Raw genomic sequence first — 9,629 nt, forward strand, 5'->3', positions numbered from 1 at the left:
GCCGTTGAGCCATCTAGGGAGTGAACCAGTAGATAGAAAAATCTCTTTTTCTCTCTCTCTGCCTCTCTGTATCTCTGCCTTTCAAACAAATAAATAAATCTTAAAAAAAATAATTTTAACCCAGCACTGTGGCACAGCGGGTTAATGCCCTGGCCTGAAGTGCCGGCATCCCATATGGGTACCACTTCTAGTCCCAGCTGCTCCTCTTCTGATCCAGCTCTCTTCTATGGCCTGGAAAAGCAGTGGAAGAAGGCCCAGGTCCTTGGGCCCCTGCATCCACGTGGGAGACCCGGAGGAAGCGTGGCTCCTGGCTTCGGATTGGTGCAGATCCGGCCGTTGTGGCCATCTGGGGAGTGAACCATCAGATGGAAGACCTCTCTGTCTGTCTCTCTGTAACTCTGTCTTTCAAATAAATAAAAATACATCTTTAAAAAAATTGTTTTATGATGGGTTGATCAGCAGTGTTTGGGAGAACACTTCTAGAAAGGGAAATAAATATGTAGTTCAAACAGCTAGGAAAGTTTTGGGAAGGGAAAGGGTTGAATGACAGTATATAATTAAAGTCATTGTCTAAATGACATCCCAAATAAATGTATTTTACAAATGATGGAAATGTATCTTTTAAGTGTTAATATTTTAAATATTTATTTTAAATATTTAAGTAGTCTGCAAAAAATATGCTTTGATTATCATAGTCTGGAATTACACTTCTACTCAAAAGATACTGCTATCCCACTTCAAAAGGTTTTGTCTTTTTTTGTCCATGTAATCTAACTATGAAAAGTGTCCAATTAAGAAAAATGTCCCCCCAGAACTGGCTCTTAAGCAGTGAGTGCTCACTCATCTCAAAAAACAAAAACTAAAAAAATCAAGTTTTAACATTAAAAACTGTAACTTTCACTTCTAAAAAATACTGTATTTGCATAACAAGAACTTGGATTAACAAATTTATATGAAGATTATATTGATGTCTTAGTTGATTACACATAGATACACATGAGGGTTCTGTGTGCAGGAAATGCCATTTGCAAGACAGAAATGTGTAGCCTAAGTAAAGGGCAATGGTAACATAATGATTGTCTTCACAGCTATCATGTGCATAGTGTTCTTTCTGGTACCAGAAGCCAAGCACCTCCAATAGGTAGAGGTGTCAAGAAGCATAGCCTGACTCAGTTGGTGGGAAGCATCCACTATAAACCAGGGACTCCACTAACCCCCACAAAGAAGGTTATACTCTGTAATTTTGCAGTAGAGAAAGCTGAAGTACCGAGTAGTATCTGTATACAGCTAGCACAGGGAAGTCTTTGGTGCAGCAATTGAACTTCTGCATGTGATGCACCTGCACTCCATGTCAGGGTGCCTGGGTCTAAGTCCTGCCTCTGCTACTGATTCCAGTTTTCTGCTAACGCATACCCTGGGAAGCAGCCGGTTGTGGCTCGATGCTTGGGCCTCTGCTACCTGTGTAAGAGACCTGCATTGAGTTCTGAGCTAAGGGGAAGCATTCTACTGAAAATGGGGATTTAGAGTTCAGCATTCTGAAATAAAAAATGTCTTTCCCTGGCTTGGATCCCAGAACTCTGGAACTTGGCTGTTAACTCGGGATAGTGCTTCTGCTGCCACCCTCTCGAAGTGGGTTCTTTCTCACACAGTCCTATTACTGGTCTGAAAGAAGAGGTGGATGCTGTCCTTTACCCATTCCTGCTTCCAGACATTTCTTCTATCTGCTTTTAAAACTTTTTCAGCTTTGATTCTAATGACATTAAATTATATCACTTCCTTCCCTGTGTTGCTGCTGTCATCTACAAAATATATAAACCCTTGATCATTCCATTTCTCAATAAGTTTAGCTCTTGGCTCATTTCACTCCCCATTGCCCCCAGCACTACTTTTTGGCTTAACTCTATTGAATTAGGTACCTGGACGACCCTTTTAATACCCTGACATATCAGTTCCTTTAATTGCCTGTTTTCCACGGATTTTTTCCTCTACTCTTCTTATCCATTCACTTGCATGGACACACCTTAGATCTTGTTATTTATTACCAAAAATTATAAGCCCTCAATCTCAGATTCATATATCTCACTGTCTGACCACCACCATCTATCTTCCAGATATCTTCTGGGAACATAACTCCAACATTCCTTTGATTACCACCTTTTAACTATCGCTAACCTCTTAGTTTCTCTTTTCCTTCAAAATTGACTTCAATCCCAGATTCAGTCATTATAATCACTTCCTTAATATATACTTTTAATTTAGTTTGCTTTCCTTTTTGTCTTGTTCTCTGCAAAAAACCACAGCTTCAGTTAAACCAGGTCTTTGCCTACCCCTGTACCTGTACAGTATCCATGCTAACTGGCCTCACTTTAAATTCATGTACATAAACCTCAGGCCCTTAACGCTGGCTGACAGTCATTTCCCCCTAATCCATTTTCCTTCCCATTCATCTAAATCAGGGATCAGCCAACTTTTTCTGAAAAGGGCCATATAATGTATTTTTGGCTTTGGAGGTCATGGCCTCTTTTGCAGCTAGCTACTCATTGTGATCAACAATATGTAAATTTATGAAATTTGAATTTCATGACTTTTACATGTCATGATACACTAGCATCTCTAGACCCCCCCCTTAACCATTTAAATGTATAAAAACTATCCTAGGGGCTGGCGCTGTGGTGCAGCGGGTTAAAGCCCTGACCTGAAGTACCAGCATCCCATATGGGCGCTGCTTCTGGTCCCAGCTACTCCTCTTCCAGTCCAGCTCTCTGCTATGGTCTGGGAAAGCAGAAAAGGATGGCCAAGTCCTTGGGCCCCTGCACCCACATGGGAGACCTGGAAGAGGCTCCTGGCTCCTGGCTTCGGATTGGTGCAGCTCTGGCCATTTCGGCCATCTGGGGAGTGAACCAATGGATGGAAGACCCCCCCCCCCGCCTCTCTCTCTGTATAACTCTGACTTTCAAATAAATAAATCTTTAAAAAAACAAAACTATCCTAATCTTATAGACCATACAAAAACAGGATTTGGCCAAAGCTAGAGTTTGCTAAGCTATGTTATAATTTACTTCCTGTCTTTTTTTCTCCTGAAACTTCCAGCACCTTCTTCCCCATTCTCATTCTCAAATGATGACCTTGCTTTATACTTCATGAAGGAATCAGAATATCCATCACTCCTACCACATCTACCATGTTACACATGTGTGTGCATATATTCCACTTTCCCTCTGTTGCCATAGTATCATAGCATATTACCTAAATATTGTATAATTTATCCTCTCCATCCCGAGTAGAATGTTAGTTCCAAAAGGGAAAACAGTGTTGTCTGTTTTGTTCCTTGGTGTATGCTCAGCACCCAGAACATAAGTGTTAGCATGTAGTAAGTGTTCAACAAATATTAAAATGAATATATACTGACTCCCACAGGTAGAAGTTTAGAGAATTTTTCTCCAGAGAAACCTACCTCCCTTTCCAAGAGAAAAGACATAGCTGTCTTGACAGCTGGAGATCTTCATCACGTAATTGGTACTTTTCAAATTTCTTTGAAAAAACGCATAAGAAATTCCCATTTTATCGGATCAGTCCAGTACATAAGATGTACATATGGGGGAGGGGTAATAAGAAACCAACATTTCTCAAAATAATTCCCTTTTTGTGTGGGATGCATTCCTACATAGTCTTGTATTCTGTGATTTTGGGACGGGTGTGAGGAACGTTAGTTGCAAGTCATCAAATTGCACAAACCACTGAAGTGTCTGCAGAACCAGACATTTGAAAAACACTGCAGTTTGTCCTAATTATAAGCTCTGTGTACACAGAGGTTTGAATCAGCTTGCTAATACCTACCTCACTCTTATGTGTGAATGGATAGCCAAGGATCTCCAGACATTTGAGAAGCTTCCAAGACAAAAGACAAAAACAGATTGAAAAACTCAACACAGACAATTCAAGAAGCAAAAGAGGCCCGCACCGCGGCTCAATAGGCTAATCCTCCGCCTTGCGGCGTCGGCACACCGGGTTCTAGTCCCGGTTGGGGCTCCAGATTCTGTCCCGGTCACTCCTCTTCCTGTCCAGCTCTCTGCTGTGGCCAGGGAGTGCAGTGGAGGATGGCCCAAGTGCTTGGGCCCTGTACCCGCATGGGAGACCAGGAGAAGCACCTGGCTCCTGGCTTCGGATCAGCACAGTGTGCCGGCTGTAGCACAGTGGCCGCAGTGGTCACTGGGGGGTGAACCAACGGAAAAGGAAGACCTTTCTGTCTCTCTCTCTCTCACTGTCCACTCTGCCTGTCAAAAAAAAAAAAAAAAAAAAAAAAGCAAAAGAAAACGAGAGGGGCTGGCGCCGTGGCTCACTTGGTTGGTTCTCTGCCTGCAGTGCCCCGTATGGGCCCCGAGTTCTAGTCCAATTGCTCCTGTTCCAGTCCAGCTCTCTGCTGTGGCCCAGGAGGGCAGTGGAGGATGGCCCAAGTGCTTGGGCCCTGCACCTGCATGGGAGACCTGGCTCCTGGCTTCAGATCAGCACAGCGCCGGCTGTAGCGGCCATTTGGGGGGTGAACCAACAGAAGGAAGACCTTTCTCTGTTTCTTTCTCACTGTCTATAACTCTACCTGTCAAGTTAAAAATTTTTTTTCAAAAAAAAAAAAAAAACATGAGAACTATTCTCAGAGAAATGAAAATGAAACAGAACCCTATCTTTTTTATATAAAGATTTATTTATTTATTTGAAAGTCAGAGTTACACAGAAAGAGGAGAGGCAGAGAGAGGGAGAGGTCTTCCATCTGCTGGTTCATTTCCCAATTGGCCACAAGGGCCGGGGCTGCACTGATCCAAAGTCAGGAGCCAGGAGCTTCTTCTGGGTCTCCCACGTGGGTGCAGGGGCCCAAGGATTTGGGTCATCTTCTACTGCTTTCCCAGGCCATAGCAGAGAGCTGGATCAGAAGTGGAGCAGCCAGGACTTGAACCGGTGTCCATATGGGATGCTGACACTGCAGGCGGCAGCTTTACCTGCTACACCACAGTGCTGGCCCCCAGAACACTATCTTAAAGGAGCAAGGGTTGCACTGGTGTTGTGGCATGTCAGGTTAAGCCACCACCTGTGATGCCAGGCATTCCATATGAGTGCAAGTTCAAGTCCCAGCTGCCTCACTTATGATCCAGTTCCCTGCTAATGCTCCTGGAAAAGCAGTAGAGATGGCCCAAGTACTTGGCTCCATCTGGGGAGCCAGCAAATGGAATCTCTCTCCCTGTGTCTTTCTCTCTCTCTCTCTCTCTCTCTCTCTCTCTCTCTGCCTTTCAAATAAGTGAAATCTTTTTTTAAAGGCAAGGATGAGGGTAAACAACAAAGTGCTTTGCTGAAGGCCATTATGCTAAGTGAAATAAGCCAGACACAGACAAATACTGCATGATGCCACTTAAATGTGGAATCTGAAACAATCAAACTCATAGAATCAGAGCGTAGAATGGTGTTTACTGGAGGCTGGCGGGGTGGGTAGGAGGATTGGGGAGATGTTGGTCAAAGTCTACAAAGTATTCATTTAAAATGAGGCTTTTTGAAATATATAGTGCAGCATGGTGACACTACTTGATAATAGTGTCTACTTCAAAATTGCCAAGAGTAGGAGTAGGTGTTGTAGTGCTGCACCCCATATTGGAGTGCCTGGGATTATATCCCACCTCCACTTCTTATCTAGCTTTTTGCTAATGTGCCTGGGGGGCAGCAGGTGATGACTCAAATACTTGGGTCCTTGCTACCCATATGGAAGACTGGATGGAGGTCCAGGCTCTTGTCTCTGGCCTAGACCAGCTCTGGCTCTTGTGAGCTTTTGGAGAGTGAACCAAAGTATGGTTTCTTTATCTGTTCTCCCTCCTCTCTGTCACTTTGCCTTTCAAAAAATAATTGCTAAGAGTAAATTCTGAGTGCTTGCTTTGGCAGCACATATACTAACATTGGAACGATACAGAGAAGATTAGCATGGCCCCTGCGCAAGGATGACACGCAAATTCGTAAAGCGTTCCATATTTAAAAAAAAAAAAACAGTAAATTCTGAATGTTCTCACTGCAAAAAATACATATTTGAGGTGACAGCTATGGTAATTAGCTGGCACGTTGTATAAATATATCATTACTTTATACCTTATAAATACATATAATTTTTCAATTTATAATAAAATTAATTATTTTATAAACATTTATTTATTTGAAAGGCAGAATTACAGAGAAAGAAGGAGAGACACAGAAAGATCTTCCATTTGTTGGTTCACTCCCCAAATGGTCACAATGGTTGGGGCTGGGCCTCTGGATCTCCCAAGTATTTGAGCCATCCTCCACTGCCTTCCCAGGTGCATTAGCAGGGAACTGCGTTGGAAGCAGAGCAGCTGGAACTTGACCTGGTGCTCCAATATAGGATCCGACATTTCAGGCGACAGCTTAACCTGCTGTGCCACAATGCCTGCTCAAAAATAAATAATAGAAAATGTTTAAAATTAAAAGGAGAAGTTGGCAAGAAAGTATTCCAGTCAAAAGAAAGGAAATGTCTTCATATTATGCTAATTGGATTAACAGTGAATAATATGGTTGCTTTTATAATAATGAAGTCAATGGTGACTTATCTAAATTGGTGGATATAAATCTATTGAGGGATAGAAGATGAAGAAATAACACATGTGTTTATGAGAAGACTTGAGCATAAATGCATATCTTATTTCCTATAGCAAGTAGTAAAATGGCCCACACTTAAAAATTAAGAACTAGCAGTATATGATGCTACTTATGCTTTATTTTATTTGAAAGAGGGGGAGGGGGAGGGAGAGGGGGGAGAGAGAAAGAGAGAGACAGAGAAAGACAGAGAGAGAGAGAGAGATTCCATCTGCTAGTTCATTCCCCAAATGCCCACAACAGCTAGAGCTGGGGCCAGGCTGAAGCCAGAAGCCCAAAACTCCATCCTAGGCCAAGATAGTGAGTGTGTGAGATCCCATTCTGTGGTTTAGTTCTCAAATTCCTGGGATCCAAAAACTGAATCCAGGTCTCCCACGTGGGTGGCAGGGAGCCAACTGCTTGAGCCATCACCTGCTATCTCCCAGGGTGCACATTAGCAGGGAGCTGGAATTGGAAGCAGAGCTGGTACTCAAACCCAGGCACTTCCATATGGGATGCAGGCATCCCAAGCAGCATCTTAACCACTGTGCTAGACATTCACCCCTAAGCGTGATATTTAGAAATATGAAGATAAGTCCCAAAAGAGATAGCTAAAAGGTAAAAAAGAGATTACCTCTGGGGAGTTGAAATAGGAAGTGTAGAGGGCTAGGGCAGTGTCTGCTCTTTTTCATTATAAGCCTATTGATACCTGTGAATTTTTTTAATGTAATTGATAAAAATTAGTGTTTAATGTAGCAGTTCATTGATTTGAAAATCTAAGTGGATGGAGAAGAGGAACTGCTTCTATTAAGCAGTATAAGACTCTGGAAAACCAGTAACACTGATTTAGTACCCCTCTGGGAAAAAAAAATATATAATAGCTCCTTATTTTGGTATGGAGCTGTACTGTGTTCCTTTGTTATTTTAGGGACTCCAGTGACTTGTCAGCAGTGGTAGCACCAGCAGCTCTAGGAAAAGAGAATATTCTGGTTCCATGCGTCGTTGTTACCATAGTAGCTACTAGTATATGTGGACATGACACACACAGCTTTCCATGCAGCGGCCAAAGAGCCTAAGAGGGCGCATCCTAGCAGATGTGCAAAGTAAAGTTGCTCAAATAAGACATCTTAGGGTTATGCTTGGGAGTAACTGGAAAGCCTTCTCTGAATGTGTCCCATCACAACCACTGGAGGCCAATCCAAGGAAATCGTCCATGCTGTGCATACTCCACTTGTCTTGGACTGGAGTGGCCAAAGCCAGAAAGGGTGGTGCGGAGGAATAAGAAAGAAGGGGGCATCCAGACAGCCATTCAGTCATTAGAGGGGAATGGGGATCAGAGTAGGGAGATAGCGGAACTGGCAAGGCCACAGTCACAGATCTGTCCCAGATCCATAAATTGTCACTTCTGCTTCCTAACCCTGTGACTGCCACACTTAAAATTAGAAATAGTTCCCCTTCTTTTCCTAACCACCCCCACCACCACCCCAACACACACACCGGGGAATTTTTTTTCAAGCCTCACAAAGAAATAAAAGGACCTAGGCCAGGTGGGAGGGTACACCTGGGCCTGTATCGCTCCTTAAGAGGAATGGAACAGGAAAATCTAGTTACAGCAAAGCAAGGAAAAGGGTGGGTACTAAGGCCAGTCCTGCACATAAACAGCACAACTCCAATGAACCCTAATCCTCTGAGACCCTAGGCCAGAAATCTTTCCTCCCTTGCCTACTATGGTGGCCCCAGATCCTACCATTTGCATCTCTTTGGGCGTCTCAGCAGAACTGAGTAAGGATTCAAGTAGCTATAGGTACCTGATACTTTTCTTTGGCCAGAGGAACCTTTCCCATTCTCCTTTTTCCTTTCTCTGATCCCTGTAAGCATTTATCATTTTTTAAAAAAGATTTATTATTTACTTGAGAGGCAGAGTTACAGACATAGAGAGGGAGAGAGAGAGGTCTTCCATCTGCTGATTCACTCCCCAAATGGCTGCAACAGCCGGAGCTGGGCCAGGAGCTTCTTCCATGTCTCCTACATGGGTGCAGGGGCCCCAGGACTTGAGTCATTTTCTACTGCTTTCGCAGGCCATAGCAGAGAGCTACATCATAGTGGAACCGGTGCCCATAAGGGATGCTGGTGCTGCAGGCGGATGCTTAACTTACTACGCCACAGCGCCGGTCCCAGGCGTTATCATCTTGATCTCAGTATCCATGTGCAAAGATAATAAGACAAGGTCCCCATCTCACCAAGCGCACAATATTTTGGTGGAGGTTGGGAGTATAAAGGCAGATAAGAAAACATAATTTTACTGTAATGGGGTAAGTTAGGAAAGAGATGGGCACAAACACAGAAAGGAGTGCACTTAGGACAGGCTGTGTGGTTCAGCAGACCCCTGACCTAAAGGAAAGTAAGAGTTGCCCAGATATGGGCAGGGCAGAACAAACGGAACTAGCCCCACCACTTCTACAAAGTCACCGGAAGTTGTATTCCAGTTTTGGCAGACAGCTGCCTCTCCAAGCCCTGTGTTCTTGCTAGATCAGTTCCTGTGACTCCTCTCCTTACCTTGGCCACAACCTTGAACCTTCATTTAGGCTCCAGTCAGGTACCCATCCTTCCAGTCATAGTCTACCCTCGGCAACATCAGTCTCTATTCTAGAATGGCATTGTCTAATATAAATAGAAAATATTCTGGTAACCACACTTTAGTAAAAAAGCAGGTGAAATTAACATATTTAGCCCAGTACAAAATATCTAACCATATTAATATCTTAAAATCTGAGATGTTCTATTTGGTTTTTAATGCTAAATCTTTGAAACCCAGTGTATATTTTATACTTACAGCTTGTCTCAAATGTTCAGTCGCTACATGTAGCTAGTGGCTACTGTACTGGACAGTGTACCTGTACTGGACAGTGTACTTCCAGTGTTACAGTGTATTTCCTCTAAGCCTCTGCACCCCAGTCAAGGCCATGAAAACAGTTCTGGAGACAGCTATGAGGTTTCAGCCAAGCATG

At 43.4% G+C, this 9,629-nt stretch overlaps 1 non-coding gene across 1 annotated transcript; it reads left to right on the forward strand.

The window, feature by feature from the left end:
• Positions 1-5,903: 5,903 nt before the first annotated feature.
• On the forward strand, positions 5,904-6,010 carry LOC127484964 (U6 spliceosomal RNA). The gene has a single exon (XR_007912169.3). It is a non-coding gene; the product is annotated as a U6 spliceosomal RNA (small nuclear RNA).
• Positions 6,011-9,629: the final 3,619 nt, after the last annotated feature.

The sequence above is a fragment of the Oryctolagus cuniculus genome, chromosome 1 (genome assembly GCF_051225735.1).
Source record: "Oryctolagus cuniculus isolate XC-2025 breed Fujian yellow rabbit chromosome 1, ASM5122573v1, whole genome shotgun sequence".
Lineage (NCBI taxonomy): Eukaryota > Metazoa > Chordata > Mammalia > Lagomorpha > Leporidae > Oryctolagus > Oryctolagus cuniculus.